Source organism: Gallinula chloropus (genome assembly GCF_964237585.1).
Source record: "Gallinula chloropus genome assembly, chromosome: 5".
Taxonomy (NCBI): domain Eukaryota; kingdom Metazoa; phylum Chordata; class Aves; order Gruiformes; family Rallidae; genus Gallinula; species Gallinula chloropus.
The window spans coordinates 78,381,696-78,401,848 of record NC_140090.1 but is presented as its reverse complement, the minus strand read 5'-3'; the positions used below and the strand labels follow the sequence as shown (position 1 = coordinate 78,401,848).

Here is a 20,153-nt window from a genome sequence, read left to right as displayed (position 1 = left end):
TAGGCTGTCTTTCAGGCATGACCTCTTTCCTTAAATACAACTTTTCATCTTCTTTCATAAGTGGGCAGTTAGTTAAAATCCAAAAGACTTGATCTCCCACAAATGAACGCGCTGCAAGAAATGCAGTTCTCAACCTAAAAGAAAAACCCCTAAGAAAGTGAGTAGTAACTGTTGAAAACATTAGAAGCCTGTTCACTGGGTGAATTCTGATGGGCTTCCCTTGTGTACAATTCATTAAAAAACGGCTTTCCTTTTGCTTTATGGATTCACATCTCATTTCAGTGCATCTTAACTCTACTTTATTCAGAAAAATCCCACCAACTTGGCTTCTGCTTCCTTTTCATTATTCACTCTTCTAATCCAACTCCTATCAATTCAAATAAACCTTAAAGCCTGACTTTGCAGAAGAGAGAGAATTTATAAGCAGTTTTAATGCAAGAGGATGCCTAATTCTGCACACATTGTACGCAGGAAGAAGTCAAACATACAGGAGGTTACAGAGACATCTGAAATACCAGAACTGACAATGAACTTGACGGTTTGGTCTCCATCCTAACCTAGGCAGACTCTTCTGCAAAAGCTGAATACTCATTACAGAATTAACAGATATCTGACAAGACAAAGCATTTGCTCCTTCTGCTGCCTTTTTTATTTTCACATTTACCCCTTGAAGCATTGCTGTGCTCTGGGACCACTCCAGTTAATCCTGCTGCCTGACCTGCAATGCCCAAGTTTACATTGTGTTTGTTACTCATCTGAAATGGGACAAACTACATACAGCTCTATTAAATTTGTGACTAGAAGCTACAAAAAACACATAACTGCTGAAAAAACCCTACAAAAAACAATAGCCACAGCTTGCCATTCAGTCCCCTCTCCTGTTTCAGGAGAAAGATGGATTTTTCAAGGTTTTTTGGTTTGGGTTTAAGCTTCATTAAGAGTGAGCAACTATTTAGATGAGATGTTACTACACATTAGGATGCACTGAATATGACTGCTTACTTAGAAACCAGGACCATTTGGGAAAATGAGAGAGTAAGCAGATCAGCACTTACATAATACAAAGCATCTCCCACACGATACTAATCAAAATCCAAGCAAAGTGACTCAAAATAATGAGCTATGATAGAACATCCACATAAGTACAGCCAGCAACATTTAATGAATCTGATCACCATGAACAGTCAGCAACAGAATACTGACTCAAGCTGAAATGTACACTAGAGTAACAAACATACGTGCTAAAACACACAGAAACCATTAAAATTTCATCTTTTAGGACATTTCTATCAGACAAAGCACCCAAGTTGAACAAGAGGGTTCTTTATAAAAAGGGAGGTCAAATACAAAAACAGTTTATCTGTGTTTAGACTATATGCCTCAAGCATGAGGCTCGTTTTTGTTTACATCTCAGCCATCCTCGCAGAAGATGAGGAAAACCAGATGTCGTGCCCTGAGTAAAAACACACTGTGGAATCAGAAATCAAACCCTAAAAACACTTTAACCTGTCCAACAACCAAGGAACACTACATTAGAACTGGTAATTATCCTCCAGACCTCCTCGATGCTGGCTGGCCATAAATTACTTCACAGCTAGATACGAACAGATTCACCATTTGGTGGAGAAAAGCCACCTGCCTCCACTGAAGGAAACACACACTCAATATCCACTGTTGTGGAGTTTCCTCCTAATTAATGGCAAGGCACTTTCAGATACAGTTAAGGACCATCTTTGGTGTACAAATTTGCAATTGGGCTGTATTTAAGGCTAGTTCTAGTTCAAGTGAGCAATACAAGCTGTGGGCATTTTATACAGCTCTTAAGATACTGGCTAGACAGCAAAGTATCAAAAAAGAAGAAAAAAGAGAAATAAGAAAAAACAAAGGAAAAAGTGAAGCAAAAATGCAATTATGAGCACCCAAAACCCACTACTGTCTATGTTGCTGCTTAACACAGTGCAGAGAACTAATATACTAGTACCACATATCACAGGGAAAACAAATCCAAACTCCTTCAAGAGGAGTGACACTAGATTTTTTGTTGCCTTTGGGGTTTTTGGAGGGTTTTTTTAATCTTGGGATTAGTAATCTGTACTTTGCTCTCAATACACATCCAAATACTCCAAATGAATCACTGCAAGGTACTCTGAGCTGCTCTCTCAGAGTAACCGCTCTAAACCAGTAAACCTGCTTTTGGGGGGGTGGGAGCAACTTTCTACTGGAGATAACACTGAACGACCTTCTCTAAATAAACCATTTAAAAGCCATGAGGTGACAATTATTTTTATCCCTGCCAAGTTAAACAGTAATGAAGAGGTCAAAAAAATAAAGTAAATAGTCCAGCAGACCATCCCAACCCTTCAGCAAGATAAAAACAAAGCTTCCCAACAAGCAGAGAAAGGGGGAGCCTTTGTAGGCAACATCTGAACCCACAGACCCATCCAACAGAAGACAAAGGACAATCAGACAACACTGTATCACCTTGTACAAATCGATGGAGTTATCATGGGAGTGTGAACCTGAAAAAAAACCCCAAAATAAAATAAATGGCCTAAGGTAAGAACAGGTACATACTCAACACTCACTGAAACTGCAGGAGCCTTAAGACTCAGACCTGTGGACTGATGCTGCTCCAGGGGAGTACTGAGATAACAGCAACTAATAAATAGGTCAGTTGTCTACTGAATCCCTGCTTAGATACTTGGAAGATGAATGGAGACAGAAGAAATACTTTCAAGCCCATTAGCCTGTAAGAATGAAAAGCCAACACCTTGACAATGCACTTAAGAGTCGCTACAACCACAAGAAATGGGATTCTCTCACAAACCAACAATCACCTGCATAAAGCCAGTTTCCTATTTTCCCCTCGCATTATCCACACTTATGAGATTTATGACAGTAATTTATCTTCCTAATCATCCAAGTATGCACCAAGAGCTGCATGGTTTTCAGATGAATGGACCTACAAAAGCTCATGCAACTTCAAAGCCACTAAAAGATGCCTTGATCACAATAGTTCTAATTTACTGAAAACAAACCAGAGCACTCCAGTTTATTTTTCTTTCCAGAGTCAGGCAAACCATGGTTCTGATGATATTCTTTAGCTCAGGAAAACTAACTGCTGAATACCCAGAAGACAGAGAAACATGAAGGTAACTTACAGAAGTTTGTTCACATCTGTAAACTCACCAGTAACTCAAGACTTTGTTTCACTAACATCACCTATTCAAGGCTACATGCTGTATCAACTCTGAGCCAAAGAATCACAGGGAAGACTTTTAACCCTTTAGAAAAATAATGGCAAACAGAACCTGAGTAAAACAGCACCCTATGGGCTCCTAGCATGGTGGCAGGAAGGAGAATAAAAAGATTAAAATGGTAATAAAGAGAAAAGGCCTGCAGCCTTGTTACTCACAAGAGACAGCTTCAGAAAGGAGTTCTATTTACACCTACAAAACCAGAGATGGGTCCATCCTTCCAGTCCCCCCCATCCCCTGCACAGAACACATCTGGTATTTGTGTTGCACCCAGCTCTCCTCAAGGATTTTCAGCTCACCTCTGGAGTCAACCTTAAGGACAGATAAAATTCTGTGTCTCCCCTGGCATTTCTCTTAGAAGCACTATAACTCTTGTTAATTTAAAATGTGTATGTGGATACAAGGAAAATTAGCCACCATTCTCAAAGAAAAAATCCACCTTACTAGAACAAAAACATAAAAATAATGCAATAACATCCTTGTTTTAAGAACAAGCTGAACAGATTATACCAGGATACATTCAAATAAGCAAGGGGAAAAATACCAACTTAATTATATTGGCTGCACAGCAGAAGATGCAAAAGGACTGCGAGCTTGTCTGCGTCATAGGCAAGACACTGCTCATAGCAGCAACTACCACTCTTTCCAGTGCATCTCATAAAAAACCCCACAAATTTAAAAAGTCCCTCATTCCTTCTGCTTTCTTGCACCAAAGTCTCCTTATCCTGTTGAACACAGCTCCTTCTTCAAACATCACTGCGCTCATTCCCTACTCCACCCCCTCCACACCTCTCCTCCCCAGTCTTCACCAACACTGAGTTTGTGAGTTGCTGTGAAAAAGACCAAGCTGACCAGTAACTCCAGTTTGCCCATGGAGCTACCAAAACCTGCCCACACCATCTCCTTTCCAAAGGAGGAAATCCAAAATAATCCATATTATTGCAGACTAACGTGTTCTCAGAATTCATGAAGTAGGACAGTTCTTGCAAAGTCTGTTAGCTGTTAGAGGCCAAGGAGGTCAGTCCTATTATTAATCCTGTATTTCAAGAAAATTCCAAAAGCATTAACGAGGTGCCTGTGAGACATCTTGCTTCAGGAACTGAGGATGCAAAAACGAACAGTCACAAAATCAATCCCATTCCCTGCATGTTCAAGCCACGCCAGCTATGCACAAAGCGCTGTGAAGAAGAATAAGCACCAGCAAAGTGCCTGAATTACAAATGTTTGGGATCTTAAATTAGAAGATAGAAGCTTTCTTTTCAAGGTAATACAAAAATCCATTCAACTGACATTAGAGTTATAATTATCTGTTATTTAACTGATTTTACCAAGCTATGACATTTGACAAGAGAAGTGGTAAATGCTTCAGCTGCAGTGGAAAAAAAAAACTCTGCCTTATTTCCCTCTTCCTAAGTAGTACTACTTGAGATATATATATATATATATATTTATAAAAGAACTCTGTTACAGTTAAGCCAGCCATTTCCAGCTGCCAAACTAAAGTTTAGTTCCATTTTAGTACTAGGAGACTGGCTTGTAATTCATGTAGTTAAAATGATGGTTACTTGTTGACATCAGTTTTAACGAGCTCAAAACAAGTCTTTGAATCTGGGAGTGGGGAGGGTAAGGGGCATAAGATTACCAACAGGACTAGTAGTGCAGTCTGGCTGCCTTGCTCTGATTAGTAGGTGGCATGTAATGATAAATATCGTATTGATCTGAAGTTCTGCACAACCTCAACCCGGTGCAAACCCAACGTGGCAAAGAGAAGCTGAGGAGAGGAATGTTAACATCTAAATTGATAAATACCACACGAAGGAGCCAGTAAATCTCACATTAAAGTGCCAGAGAGTCCATTTGATTATGTGATTGACTGTATTAAAAATAACCCCCCCACACAATCAGTAAAGTATTTTCTACTTAGACTTGTGACTGACTTAGAGATCCATCCTACAAAGGACACCAAAGATGGATGGGATATCCTGTCCCCAAGGAATTTGCAGATGGAAGGACATACAATTAGAATGGCCATACACAAGGCTAAATAAGACTGAAAATGATGCCTTGACCAGTTCTGCCTTTTAACCAGCCTCCAATTTAAGCCATGCTTCTGTGATGAATCCCGTTGACGCTTTTATGCCACGCAGTGTTCCAATTAAATTAATATTTTTAATTATACTTCTGAGAAAATGCTAATGGGTACAACTCCACAGTAACAGATTATGGCCTTGTGGGTCACCCCCATCTGCCTGTCCTTACTTAAGCTGCCTAAGAAAAGTAAAGGTAATAATTTCTTTTTTCTTCAAGAGGAGACAACGTAATTAGAGTTTCACAAACCCTACAAGATGCAACACATCCAAAAGCATTATTCTCTTTCAATGCCATGACAGACTTAAATCAGAAGGGATCTTTTATATACAACATGCTAGACTCCACACAGATTCACCCTGGCTTTCAGGAGGCAAAGAGAAGTTCCACAACACCTCCTACTCCTTACCCTTTCCCCCCCCCACACTCTGAATAACCACTAAAAATGGAGGGGGGGAACCCCAAACAATCAAACAACCTAAAAAGAAACAAATCTCTTCTGGCATCACCAAGGACAAAACGCTAGATTAGCGGAAGGAAAAGCAAAATAAAGTGCAGCAAATCTCTCCTGATGTATTGTTACAGGGTTCTGCTGGTACCAGAATGAGCTTTAATACAGAAGGAGAAAGGAGAAAGTTAAGATGTTACGCAGAAGGCATCTCACCTTTCCATTTAGGCATCAACAAACCCATCAATCCCCGTGCCAGTTTCGCCACTTACGACACAGCAGGTAGTCACTGAGCAGAGAACTGTCCAAGCACAGCACAAACCCCACCAACCATTTGTTTACTACACTGACTCCCAAGAATTCCAGAAAAAGTTGCCGTGCTGATGACAGAAAGTCACTGTGGCAGCAAAAAGTTCTCATGCTGCGTGTGCCAGGCCGGAGACCCAGATTCACCTTCTCCCATCATTTATCCCACCCACTCTTGGGACGGAGCGCTTGAGATTTGGGTTGAGGGCTGGGAGGTGGTGCCTTGTGTCACTATCCCAGGAAGGACTCGGACACATCCGCGCAGGAAGGAGTCCCAGCCACATCCATGACCTCCCCAGAGAAGTTTACCTTATCCCTGGAAGGAAGCTGCCGCAGTGTGGGACGCTGAAGGTAGAGCCAGGAAGGCGCTGGGTGCATGGATGACCAAAGCTCGCCGTGCTCATTAACGGAGGTTGGCTTGTTTTAAGAAAACCCTTCGCTTCACAAAGCCAAGCTCGACTTTTAAATACCCCCACCCCCCACCCCGCTTTATTTCCGATGAAGCCTCAGCGGTGGGTCACACCGTGCTACGGGCAGCACCCCGGCAGTTCTGCTACACAAAACACACAGGTACAAGCGAGTAGCACCCCCCCCCCCCCACCTCCCACCCGACAGCAGCGCACACACCGACCCAGGCACATCCCACAAGAAAGGACGAGAAGAAAAGAGGAGAGAGGAGGGGGAAGAAGTGGGAGGCAGCGAGAGGCATGATCTCACCCCAGCAGCCCGGGGTACCGCAGCCCCGCTGCGTTCGGAGAAGGAGGAAAATAAATAAACCAGAGTTTCCTGCCTTTGTACCGAGCCTGCCGGAGCCGTAACGCCGACTCGGTTCGAGGGCGGGCGGCTGCCGGGACGGAGGGAGAAACGCCGCATCCCGCGAGCAGCCCCTTTCCCCGCGGGACGGGGACTCCGGAGGGCCCCGAGCCGCTCACGGAGGGGCGGAGAGGGCGATTCACCCTACGGCCCCCCCCCGGCCCCGCTCCGATCCGCCGGCGGGCTGAACCCCAGCGGGGCACCGGCCAGGGAAGCCAGGCGGGCCGCTGGGCTCGGCTCGCCCCCGCCGCCGGGCCCCCGCGGGGGGAGTGCGGGGGGCAGCCTGCCGTTCCTCCCGGCGGCCCCTGCCTCCCTCCCTCCCTCCCTCGCCAGCGCCGCCCGGGGAGGGGGAGAGGGGCTTTACCTCACCGCAGCCCGCCGGGAGCCGTCCCTCAGGCACACGCCGGGCGCTGGAAGCCGCCTGCGCCCCGCACCGCCGCCGCCGCCCCCCCCACCCCCCCCCGGCCCGTGGCTGCGGCGTCCTCTCCCCGCTCAGGACATGGTCTCTCCCAACGCGGCGGGCTGCCGCGGGCACGGACGGTCCCACTCGACACGGCGGGGGGGGGGAGGGGGAGGAACAACCTCTTGCCCCGCTCCCCGGTCTCTCCTAATGGCGGCGGCCGGAGCGGCCCAAAGCAAAATAAACCCCCATACGGCCAGCCGCCCGCACGTCAGCCTGGCCTGCCGCCTTACCTGCCGCCCATTGGCGGAAGCCGCGTCTCCCCCTACGCCAATCGCAGCGCACGTCTTTGGGAAGAACGGGTGATGTCATCCCTGCCGCCGGGGCGCCTCGCCGCGGGGGTGCCGAGGCGGGCCCCGCCCCGCCCCGCGCGCCGCGGGGAGCCCCGCCCCCCGCCCGGGCAGTGCCCGCCCCCAGCGCCGGGCCCGGCGCCGCGCTCGCTCCCCCGCCCCCGCCCCCCGCCCCCCGCCCTGCCTGAGCGTCCCCGCGGCTCGACAGCTGCGGCCCCGGGTGCTGCCGGGGCAGGGATCCCTCACGGCGCACGGCCGGCGGCGGAAACTCTGTGGCGACCGATCCCCCAGCGCCCCGACAGGAAGCGTGTGATAAACACCGGGAAAACGGGAGACGAGGGTCTCCGGCCCGGGCCGTACGGCACCAGCCTCCAGTACAGCCCCGGTACAGCCCCGGCACAGCCCCAGTACAGCCCCAGCCTCCTGTACAGACCCAGTACAGCCCCGGTACAGCCCTAGTACGGCACCAGCCTCCAGTACAGACCCAGTACAGCCCCAGTACAGCCCCGGTACAGCCCCAGTACAGCCCCAGTACGGCCCCAGCCTCCTGTACAGACCCAGTACAGACCCAGTACAGCCCCAGCCTCCTGTACAGACCCAGTACAGACCCAGTACAGACCCAGTACAGCCCCGGTACAGCCCCAGCCTCCTGTACAGACCCAGTACAGCCCCAGCCTCCAGTACAGACCCAGTACAGCCCCAGTACAGCCCCAGCCTCCTGTACAGCCCCAGTACAGCCTCGGTACAGCCCCAACCTCTAGTACAGCCCCGGTACAGCCCCAGCCTCCTGTAAAGACCCAGCCTCCAGTACAGCCCCGGTACAGCCCCAACGTCCAGTACAGACCTAGTACAGCCCCGGTACAGCCCCAGCCTCCTGTACAGCCCCAGGCTCCAGTACAGCCCCAGCACAGCCCCGGTACAGCCCCAGTACAGCCCCGGTACAGCCCCAGCACAGCCCCGGTACAGCCCCAGCACAGCCCCGGTACAGCCCCGGTACAGCCCCAGTACAGCCCCGGTACAGCCCCAGCACAGCCCCGGTACAGCCCCAGCACAGCCCCGGTACAGCCCCGGTACAGCCCCAGCACAGCCCCGGTACAGCCCCAGCACAGCCCCGGTACAGCCCCAGGCTCGGGTACACTCCCCGCAGTTCCCTTCTGTTCTCCCACAGCAGAACATTTCCCTGAGCGCCGCAGTGTCCCCCACGGGTGGGTTCTGGCCGTTCCCGGCTCGGCACAGTGTGGGGTGGGAGTTGGAGTCTTGGGAAGGGGCTGGGGCACAAGTGTGATGGGAAGGGGCTGAGGGAGCTGGGACTGTTCAGCCTGGAGAAGAGGAGGCTCAGGGGAGACCTCATCGCTCTCTCCAACTGGCAGGAGGCTGTGGGGAGCTGGGGCTCAGCCTTTTCTCACAGCTGACCAGCAACAGGACAAGAGGGGATGGCTGTGAGTTGTGCTGGGGAGGTTCAGGTCAGAAATTAGGAGAAATTCCTTCTCTGAAAGAGCAGTTGGGCACTGGGATGGGTTCCCCAGGGAGGTGGTGGAGTCACCGTCCCTAGGGGTGTGCAAGGAAAGGCTGGGTGAGGTACTTAGGGACATGGGTTAGTGAGTGATACAGGTGGTAGGGGGACGGTTGGACTGGATGATCTTGGACATCTTTTCCAACCTTAATACCTCTGTGAATCTGTTCCTCCCAGCCTGAAGGACTCTCCAGCCAAGTAACGCTTGTCTGGTGCAGAACATGGTCTTACCCTCTTCTGGGGTAAAAGACCAACAACAACTGCTGTGCCAGCCCTTGGCTTCAGGCCTCGTGCTGGCCATGGAATCATGGGGTGGGTTTTTTTTGCTTTCTGCTAAAAAATTGCGAGTCTGCATCTTCCTTCAGGTGCTGTTGCAGGCTCACTGACAGACAAAGCGTATTTGCCCACATCCTCACGCTTCCCTCATGGGTTTTGCATCATTTGACACCAGACTTCTTTTTTTTCCCCCCCACTACAGTCCCTACTTCTTATATCAGGCTTTCTCAGAAATTCTAGCACTTTTTATTTCCACAGCTTCTTCCCCTGTTCCCAGCCAAGGCGATGGAGGGGGCTCTGTCTGTTAATGCCTCAGGCTAGGAGCTACGTTGGGAAGCTCGTCTCTTCTCTCCCATCCCTTCTCACTCAATCAGCATAAAAGCAAAGCACCCAAGATGTTCAGGCAGAGCAGCACTAGAGAAGATCCCTTTGTCCAGCAGACAAACAACCAGAACTGCAGTCAGTACAAGTAAAACGTAATTACTTACAGAGCCTGACACAGAAATTTGTCTCCATTTGCAATTAAATTAGTTTCCTGTAAACATCAAATACTGTTGGGGGGAGAGTAATGTGATTTGTCTCTCCCAGACTAGTTATTTACTAAATTCTCTCTCTGACTCCAGTGAGCAAGTCAGGCCCTGCTCTGCGTTTTGGGAATGATACCAACAGTTAGATCTAGAAGAGTTGGAGGCAACTGTGTTTTCTTTCACCCCCCATGAGTAGCATCCCGGTGAACTTGGCTAAGTCATGGAAAAGATTCCTTATCTGAAGGAATCGTGCCATCTCTGGGCTTACAAAGACTTCAGAAGATGTATCTCTTGCACTTGTCATCTGGGCAAGATGATGGAAGAGCTGTCATGTAAGGGTGGATCCTAACTGCTGCCACTGCTGTACAACGATGGGATATTTCCAGGAATAATTGCTCTAGGTTAGACAGCACAAAAAGGTCTGAAAATAAAAGGAATATATAATTTTGGGGAAAACATCGCTTCAAATTCTTCCAGATTATTTCCTTACCCTGTCAGAACACCATTCGGTGATCATGGAAACATAGTTTTAACCAAAACCCACCACTGCAGCACACGAGGAGTGTGTGACATCCTTTCACAGCAGAGGAAAGGGCTTTAACTGAAGCAGGACTCGTATCATTTCAAAGACCTTTGTTGTATAGGCAAGAAGAAGTTATGACCAACTGAAAAAAAAAAAAAAAACAACCATAGATATGTATTTCTGAGGAATTCTAGAGACAAATCATTTTGACATCTGCATAGTTCTTTCTGCAGAACAGCAGCATTCCAAGAAACAAAGCAGGTACCTGCGTGGTATACGAAGGCAAAAGTACGTGGTAAAATGAAATATTAAAATAGTTACCAGAGCTGTTAGTTTCACAAGTGAATCCTGGCCGTGTCTCCAAATAACTGGACATTTTTAATGCTGGTGATAATATTCCTGAGGCCAAGTCCTTGGCTTTATCTCAAAACCTGCTGGCTTCTCCCTCCAGGTTTATCTTGCTGGAGCTTGCTGCTTGTGTGAGACTTAAAACAACAAGATACAATAGCAGTGACCTCTGAGCACTGATGTTTACATGTATATTTTATCCAGTGATAGCGTTCAGACTAAATCTATCATGCCTTGATAACCCAGTTCTTGATGGATTTGGTATTCCACCATCTTTCTCTTTTCAGAGTGTTGGGAAGATGATTCTATTTTTGCTGGGGTAGCAGAAGTTGTACGCAAGTACTAATTTCCTTTCCTTCCCCCCCACATTTTAATTTTATTCCACCAGTTTGAGGACAAATTTTAACTCCCTAGTAAGGAGTTTGGAACAGTCATACTAGTTTGACAGCTTCATGTGTTATTTTGGGAACTTTGCTTTGCAGAGCTGCATTGGCTCCTGCCTTGAGGATGATGTGCCTTCACTAACTGGGCGTGCAGCTGCCCTCTGTAACTCAGAGCAAACCCATAGCAAAACAGTGCTCCCTTTTTCACATCTACAAATATCATTTGCACACATCTATCTGCCAGCTTTCCTTTTATTCCACCCCCCACCACCACTTCTCCAGCATCCCAAATCCCTGCTCCTCTAACACCCGCTGCTCTCTCCCCAGCTTCCTAAGTCTCTCCTTTTAGAACGAGAAAAAGCTGCTCAGGAAACAACTAGGAGTAAATTTCCTCCTCACAGATGTGCTCAAATCCGAATGGCGTGCACAAGCCACGCTATTTTGCAGCAGTATTGGTGGAACCCAGGTAAGAAACCCACCCAGTTCCTCCCCTTGTCAGCCCAGAGCTGCACCAGCAGCGCTTGTGCAGCAGCCAGTAGCACAGACTGCCTCAAGCAGGAACCCTTTGTGCCTCTGAGGTGTGAGCCTTGCTGGCAGCCAGCGAGGCAGATGGCTGGGAAGCTCCTTTCCTTTTCTGCAAAGGATTTATAAATTTAGGATTTTTTAAATTTCTTCTCTTTTTTCCCCCCAGAATAACCCAGAACTGCAAATCACTGTTATTAAACAAGACCACTTTGCTCCACGCTGCCTTACAAGACGCCCTGTTTCTTCTGCCCTGATGCTCACCATTAGTAAAAGCTTCCTCCCTGACGTTTCTCTTCTGATTCACCCTGCTTAGAACCCAGCAAATGATACCAAAAGCTATAATTAGAAGGAAAGCATCAAAACCTTGTGCAGCAGCATGTTTCTAGATGTTGCACGGAATAGCTGGGGGACCAAGTGAGGCAAAACCATGCTTCAGGTAAGCAAAAAGACAAACACCAACTCATTTTATGCTGGCATGGAGTGCTTTTGTGCTGCAGCAGAATTGCCTCAGCCCCAGTGCAAAGATTACATCTGGTTAGTGATGTGTAAGTGCAGACCTTGCTCTTATGTAATTCTCTTTACCCTGGTAACTACTCGCTCTCAGGCAGAGTGCTTGCTCCCATTAGGCAATTCATCCCCAGCTTACCCAGGAGCAGAGCTGTACGTGCTCACCAGATGGTTATTTCTCACTAGCTGAACTTTGAATACGCAGAACTCCCTTACTCACCCCAGCTCCTCAAATCCTGCTCTTGCTGTTGCTTTGTTCAGTGTTTTCAGGCTTTTTGGGATCAAGGAAGACTTTGTGACTGAACTGAAACACTCAGATAAAGGGTGAGGAATAGAAATGTACAAAAATCTGAAGGAAGAACAGATTTTGAAGCTATTGAGAGCAGGATATTTTAACTGGTTGACTGATTTCTTCCCATTTTTCCATCCTGTCTCTGAGTCAGCCTCAGACTTCACACCCAGTAAATCTCAGTCTCAGGGCTCTTTTTCCCATTTGAGTTTGAAACACAAAAATGCTAAGCTATAGCTACATCCCTTTCCTCCCCCCATCCAGATGGGGATGAAGTTGGAGCATAATGCCCTGACCAAATCTGTTCTTCTCTGCCCCAGCTGTTGGGTGAAGTGAGCTTCACATGTTTGCAGCTGGCCTCTGGGCAGGGAAGGAAGGCAGGGTCCTTCCCTGCCCTTACTGGTCATGATGGGAGAGTTACTGCCCTCACACTAGCCCTCCTTTGGCTTCATGCCTGCACCCACTGGGAAACAGCTTTGCTAATTCTGCCCTTTCTGTTGGCTCAGGTTTTAGCTGTTTCTCAAAAAACCCCCATCCTTCAGAAATATATTTGCAGTTCTGAGGTTTTTTCTGACTTCCCCAGGGGCTTTGTGCTGAAAAGGGATGTCGTGCACGTGGATCAAACCCTTCTCCTCTTGGTCTTTTTTACTACAAGAAAAGTGAGAGTTTATCCCATACCCTGAGCCGCCAAATGCACGGGCACAAGGGGCAGGGAAAGAGTAACCCAAGAGGAGAGCAGACCTTTCTGCCTCACTCCCTGTGTGCCTGGGAAGAAAGAGCCATCTTCCCCCAGAAGGTAGTTGAAGGTGGAATCACAGAATGGTTTGGGATGGAAGGGACCTTAAAGATCACCAAGTCCCACTTGCAATGGGCAGAGATACCTCTCACCAGACCAGAATTCTCAAGGTCCCACCCAGCCTGGCCTTGAACACCTCCAGGGAGGGGGCAGCCACCACCTCCCTGGGCACCCTGTGCCAGGGCCTCACCACCCTCAGAATGAAGAATTTCTCCCTAATATCCAACCCAAATCTACCCTTTTCCAATTTAAAACCGTTCCCCCTTGTCCTATCAATATGTGCCCTTCTAAAAAGCCCCTCCCCAGCTTCTGTGGAGCCCCTTCCAGTACTGGAAGGCCACTAGAAGGTCTCCCAGGAGTCTTCTCTTCTCCAGGCTGAACAACCCCAACTCTGTCAGCCTGTCTTCATAGGAAAGGTGCTCCAGCCTTCTGATCATCTTCACAGCCTCTTCTGGACCTGTCCCAACAGTTCCATGTCCTTATGTGGTGGACTCCAGAACTGGACCCAGCACTCCAGGTGGGGTCTCAGGAGAGCAAAGCAGAGGGGCAGAATCCCCTCCCTTGACCTGCTGCCACAATCCTTTGATGAAGCCCAGGACACAGTTGGCCTTCTGGGCTGTGAGCACGTATTGTAGGCTCATGTTGAGGTAGGAGCAGCTCTCATTGCACAGCAAAACACTCCCCAGAGGTATGACAAGAATTGTGCTGCTCTTATCTCCTCAATCACCCCAAAATATATTTCAACAGCAAAAAGAAAAAGCTTAAAGGTAGGTAGCATTTCTATTGCAAACTACATCGTGCTCCATCGTTTTCTTGGTTTTCCTCTGGTTCCACAGGTGGCAGAAGAAAGGGGTGAAGGAGTAAATCCATCAGGACAGGACTTCCCAGCTGAAGGGTTTGAACCATGAACCAAGATGTAGAACTCAGAGGAGGCCACGAAGATGATCAGAGGGCTGGAGCAGCTCCCCTATGAAGAGAGGCTGAGGGAGCTGGGCTGGGTCAGCCTGGAGAAGAGAAGGCTGTGGGGGGACCTCACTGCAGCCTGCCAGTCCCTGAAGGGAGCAGAGAAACAGGAGGGGAATCAGCTTGTTAAAAGGGTAGATAATGGCAGGACAAGGGGGATGGATGGAAGCTGAAGGAGGGAAGGTTTAGATGAGATATTAGGGGGAAGTGTTTTACAGAGAGAGTGGCGAGGGGCTGGAACAGGCTGCCCAGAGAGGGGGTGGATGCCTCATCCCTGGGGGTGTTCAAGGCCAGGTTGGCTGGGGCCCTGGGCAACCTTGTGTAGCTCCAGGCCTGGAGGTTGGTGTCCCTGCCTGTGGCAGGGGGGTTGGAGCTCTGTGACCCTTGGGGTCCCTGCCAACACAGACCAGTCTGGGATTCTATGATTCTATGATCAGGGAACCTCAGAGCCTTTCCTGAGTTGGACCGATGCTCGGTAGGTGAAGGAGTCTGTGTTGGGTGACCAAGAGAAAAGCAAAATGCACGGAGAAAACTGTGAAACTGGGAGGTGATGGGGTGGCTGTGGTCCAGCCTGCTCGTTCAGCGCCGTTCTGGAGACGTCAGGGAGGCCGTGGGATCTGCCTGTCCCAGATGGTGAGCACAGCATGGCTGCTGCCACCGCTCTGAGCATGCATCAGCAGGTTTGTCACAGCAAAAGAATGCAGGGGGGAGGACAAAGAGGAAAGGAGGAAAAGGGGGAGAGAATGAAGGAAAATGTGGAACAGCATATTAAAAACAAAGGGAAAAGGAAAACCAGGGAATTGCAGAGAGCTCTTTGAACGCTGTCCTCAAGTCAGGAGGGGAGGACAGTGACAAGCAGCAATGCAACTATAAAAGGAAGCAGCAGCCTGGGTCCCTTTTGGGGAATGGAAGACATTTGTGAGGACTTGAGACAAAAAAATCCATGAGAAAAACAGACTAAAATCCATAAACTAAATGCTGTATAGAGATGTCAGGCCAAGAGAGGCTGGATTCTTCTGTGCAGCAGCCAGCATCTCTTTTATCCTCAACAATGATGCATTTAACCCCTACCAAACACCAGGACCCCCACAAAATGCATTTGCCAGCAGAAAAATAATTGGGTAATCGCACCACTGGCTTCTCTGATGCCACTGCCTGAAGCCAGATAAAACCACCCCATCGTACAACCAGGAGTTTGATGCCTAAATTAGGTAGCTTCCCCCTCTGAGTACTGGCACCTGTGACCCCCACCGATGGCAGCACCCCTCCCCAAACTTCATAGATGCTAAAGTTCAGCTGTGGAACTGAGAGGAACTGGTGGAACTCACATTTTTTCTACTTTAATCACAGAATCACAAGGTTAGAAAAGATCATCCAGTCCAACCATTCCTGTCCTATGCTAAACCATATCTCTTAGGTGAGCATGCTGCTTCTCCTAGGTAGCAAGGCATCAGGTGGCATTAATATGCCCCAAATCCGAGCCAAAGTTAGTAGCCATTCCCTGCTGGTGAAAGGGAAAGGGAATTTATTGTAGAAGAAGGCTACCCAGAGAAGGGCCGCTCTCTGTTCAGTTTAGAGAACACAGTACATCATGCTGAGCATAATCAGTGCCAGCTAATCAGATTATTTGATGAGCCAGAGGGAGCAAAATCTATCTTCCAAGTTGACGTAATCCACCGATGGACTGCTTAAGGAGTCTGGATAGGTTTGTGGCGTGTCTCAGAAGCCTTTGCTTTACCTATTCATTGAGACTTACCCCTTTTATGAGCAGATCTAGGATTAAACACGTCCAGTGCAAGTAAAAAAAACCCTAGAAAACAAACCAGGTAAGGGTGAGACTTCAGAGGAGCACAGCTAATGGAGCGGGGCTGGTTGCTACACTACCAGTTTAGCAAGATAGTGGAAAACTATCAGGGACACCAGGGATAGTTTAATGCTATTAGTGGAGACCTTATAAGGATGGTAGCTGATGAAGCCAAGCAGTGCACAAGTCTGGAATCACAATGCAGAAAGGATAATTCTATGGAAAGCTTTGGATTTGGGAAGAGAATAGAATTGTATTTTCATTCAGGCTTAGCCCGAGCTGTAAATTCTTATTACTTTAATACCCTCACCTTATTTTAGAGATGTGCTCTGCAAAAAATCTATACCTCCTCCCAGCATTTCTCAGCCCAAACAGGCAGCTTCAACAACAGGACAAAAAGTAGATTTCAATCTTATTCCTACTTTTAATCTTAGAGAAAGCCATTCAGCAGGATAGCTCCTAATGCTCTGCCTTATTTACAGATAACAACGAGGGGCAAATAAATCAGAGGAAACAGCAAAATTAATCATTTTCTAACCTGATTACTTTCCTGGAAGGACAGTTCTTTGATTGCTTTTCTTCCTAAGTTTAAAAGAATTTAGTAATTATACATTGAGCGACTATTGTTGACTCGTAGCACAGAAGCTGCTGTGCCTCCCCTTCTTGGATGTGATGCTAAAATGATGGGTAGAAGCAGAATAAAATAATTGCAGAAGAACATTGTCTGGGATCACTGTCTCCCTCCCACTGCATGAAGAAGTGCTGAAGCAAAGCTAAGACATTTATCGAGCAGCAGGAGCTCATTAGCTTGTTGTCAGTACTCTCTCCCATTGATGGCTCTTACGTGGGTATCTCGTAGGAAAGCAGCATTATAAATAGCCTCTTTGTAGCACACATTTCTGCTTTCATATTAAAAAAACCCCATGTTTGTTGTCTCCCAAATAGTCCTTGCCACCCTGAGAAATAGAGATTTTTGTGATTCAGGAACGTGTTGCTCTGGTGTTCCAACCACACTTCTCAACTGTGTGGCAGCTTGTCTTGCCTGAGCTCCTTGGAAGCTCCAACAGTCTCTGCTTCCATAGGACAGACAGCTCTGGAACTGCCCATGTCCAGGGACAACATTAACTTTACAGGGCTTTAATGCAAAAAGGACAATATAGTGGGGTTGTGTGGAGCTGAAACTGCTTAAATATGACAAGATCTACCACAGGGGTCAGGGTAAGGGCTAAGTATGGGGGAATTCAGAAGTGTATTTAAATGAGGAGTAGGTAAACTTCTGTCTCGATGATGGATGTCATAAGCCAGCCAGATCCATGTATAAGCATTTGTCTGTACATCTCATTACTGGCCAAGCAAAACAGAAGCAGAGAGGGCGAGCCATTGACTCAGTGTATGCCCAATGCAATTCAAGTTAATCAATAAAACCAATTTTAGAAAATTAGGCAAAATCTTGAGCTCCCACTGAAATAACTGGAAATTGGTGAAGCTGCTCGGTCCCAGGAAGGTCACGTTCTTCTGCTGGAGACTGGACCTTTACAAACACTGAAATCCTTGACTGAGGGGAGTGGGGGCATTGCCCTGGACATTGCACTCCTCTTCTTGCAATGCCAGAGGTTTCACATAGCCCCAGTTTCTCCAGGGCTTCCCACCATAGTCAACTGCTGCAGCCCAGGAGCCTGGGCTAACACCCAAGGCCCACTGAGAAAGTTCAGAGTTGGACCTTTACCTGCAAGTGGTGTTTGATTGGTATAGAAAGAACCATATTATACTGAGTGCATGTGTAATATTCATTGCACAGCTGATGTAGATGGAAGCCAGGCTGCACGTGTCAGAACCAGAAGAAGGCTGTTCAGATGAATGAGGCTGATTATTTGCATCAAATTAGGAAGCTTATGTCTGAAATGGAGCAAAAATCTGTTTGCATCAGTGCTTTCCTACCATTCTGCAGAAGAAACAGAATTTCTGCCATTTCCTTCTAGTGATGTTCCTCTTCCTTTGCCATCCTGGCTTTGAATTTGATCCTGAACATACTTCCTGCCCGGATGGATTAGCCTTCAAGAGGTTTCACGTTGTTCTCAGGCACTCAGTGGTCAAGTGGAGCTGGTCCTCCCTCTGAGTACACAGCTCTGAAGCTGAACCTTATTCATTTCTTGGCTGTCTTCCTCTTGCATCAGAGAATATTCCAAATAAGGTCTCGCTGGTGTGTTGGTCAAAATCAAAATAGCTTCACCTTATTTAAGTTTGATAAGCCCTTGAGAAAAGCCCCTTGGACTTTGACTTCCCTTTAGAGCTGTTGACTGCCTCAACCTATGCTCCTGTTACATCTTCTCAGTTAAAAAAGCACACGTCTGTCAACCCTCAGTATTTTCATGTTTTTCTTGGAATATTTGCTTCCTGTCCTAGACCTCCTGCCTCTAGAGCCAAGTGATTAAGTCAGCCTCCGAGATTGTATTTTCCAAGTAGATTTCTAATGCTCAAGGCAGTGAAGAAAAGCATAAGCCATGGACTAACTGTGACCTCGGTGCAATCTGATGGTTCAGAAACTAGAAGACAAAAAAAAAAGAAACATAAATATTGGTTCTTAAATCTCATTATTAAAAATATATATTTCAGATGGTTTTGAGAATGACAAATTGGTTGAGATTTTTTTTTTCCCCTGCTGTTTTTTGACTGCTGGTGCCACAGCACAGAAGACATTTCTTTTTGTGCCAGGGCTCAACCAATATCCCACCTTAGTATGGAGAAATGAGCAGACTTGCTCTCACCAAGAGGTCACTCAGGCTATCTTGACTCCGTGGCTGCAGAAGTCCAGTAGATGCAGGTACAACAACTTCTTTGTACTTGTAGGTACCATCTACTGTTTTACAGAGCTGTGGTGTTAAGCATGTATCAGATGATGTCATGGAATGGTAGAATGATTTGAGGGGAAGGCATCTCCTGAGGTCTTCTGCTTCACCCCCTGCTCCAAACAGAGACAACTTTAAGTTAGCTCCAGATTAAAAGTCCAATCTTGTTGCTCAGGGCCTTGTACAGTTGAGTCTGGAACCCTCCAAGGATGGAGATCTCAGCTTCTCTGAGCCCTGCTCCAGTGTCTGAGACATTGTTTTGGGGGTTTTGTTCCCAATATGTAGTCTAAGTTTGCAGTAGTTGCCTCCAAAACCTGTACACTCTGTCCCTTCTCAGTGTTGGAAGCCTGTATGAACATTCATTTAGTAGTTTTTCATGACTAGAGATCATGAAGTCCCAAGTCTGCTGAGGCTGCATCAAAATAAACCAGGTTCTGGATTAGAAACACAAGCCTTTCACCTAGAACACCAAGAAAAGCGTTGGCTGCTTTTTCTTCCAGTCTGATACTGGAGGGGCCATGAGAAAAGTCCTGATTCAATTTATATTCCTCATACTGGTTTGTAACTAGAATCAGATAGAGGCCAGTGTTTCTTTTCTGCTGGACTTTCCAGAGTTCTAAAATACTTCATTCTACAAAAGAAAACTTGCCAGGAAAAGAAAAATCTTCTTTAAAATAAAAAGGGAAATGATTGCAGAATTTAGGGTGTTTGTAATTTACCCAGCAACTCTGGGAACTGCTTTCCAAAGCTGTGTGATCTCCCAAGGTCTCCAGAGTCCAAGCCAGGGATCCCAGGATCCCAGAAACCACATCACACCAGTGTGGCTGGTCTGGAGATGTCCTCTGATGTGATGGGGATGCCATGTCACAACACAGGGTCTTCTCCAGAGCTCCACTCCCATCAAGTCCAGACCACCTCCTGGTCCTCCTGACAACCCCGTTAGCATCAGCTCAAAAATATGAACAAAAATGCAACTTGTGGCAACCAGTTTGGTTTCAATCAACTGCCACTGACCACAACATCTGCAATTCTGGAAACTGCCTGGTGAGCAATATTTCCCATCTGAAAGGAAGTCCCCTGCTTATCACCTAGCAGACATCTTCTCCTACAACCGATGACCTACGAGCTGTTCTGAGGACATCCTATCTCCTAAATGCAAGGAGAAAGCAACGTATGCAGCTCACCACACTT

General features: G+C 47.4%; 1 protein-coding gene across 1 annotated transcript in view; it reads right to left on the bottom strand.

Moving 5' to 3' along the window:
* Positions 1–7,485, bottom strand: part of ZRANB1 (zinc finger RANBP2-type containing 1) — a 44,830-nt gene extending 37,345 nt beyond the window's left edge. The window contains exon 1 of the mRNA XM_084264935.1: positions 7,277–7,485. The gene's annotated coding sequence lies outside the window, so the exon portion shown is untranslated. The remainder of the gene's footprint in view (positions 1–7,276) is intronic.
* Between the last annotated feature and the right edge of the window lie 12,668 nt (positions 7,486–20,153).